We start from the raw sequence: 509 nt of genomic DNA on the forward strand, positions 1-509 counted from the left end.
ATTTGTCAATTTTGTTTTCTGTTTTTAAAACTAAATTAAAAAACTTTATTCTTTCTACTAACAATATATATAAATATTTTTGAAATGTAAAATTATTTTCTGTTTTTGTTTATTCTACATTGTTAATAATTATTAAATCAATTGTATTTTTATTATATTATATATACATGTTTGATATATTTTATATGGTTCTGACGACAAGATCTTTTGGATCTTCTTTCAGATACCAAGTTTATGTATTGTTATATTGTTATCAAATGAAAAAGGATAAAATTTGAAAAAAAATTAGTCCAAAAACTAAATTTTGACATTTTACTTCAAAATCAGTATTTTTTAGAAGTCTACCACCTTAAAATAGTTTTGTATTTTGTAAAATTTTGTAGGGAGATGGGTACAAAATTGTAGCGTAATATTGGGGGGTAGGGGGTCAAATAAAGTGTTACGGATTTGTTACGAATATTGTTACGTCCATAAAATACGGCAAAAACTGCCTGCCGTATTTTATGGAC

Source organism: Hydra vulgaris, chromosome 09, assembly GCF_038396675.1.
Source record: "Hydra vulgaris chromosome 09, alternate assembly HydraT2T_AEP".
In the NCBI taxonomy this organism is placed as follows: Eukaryota; Metazoa; Cnidaria; class Hydrozoa; order Anthoathecata; family Hydridae; genus Hydra; species Hydra vulgaris.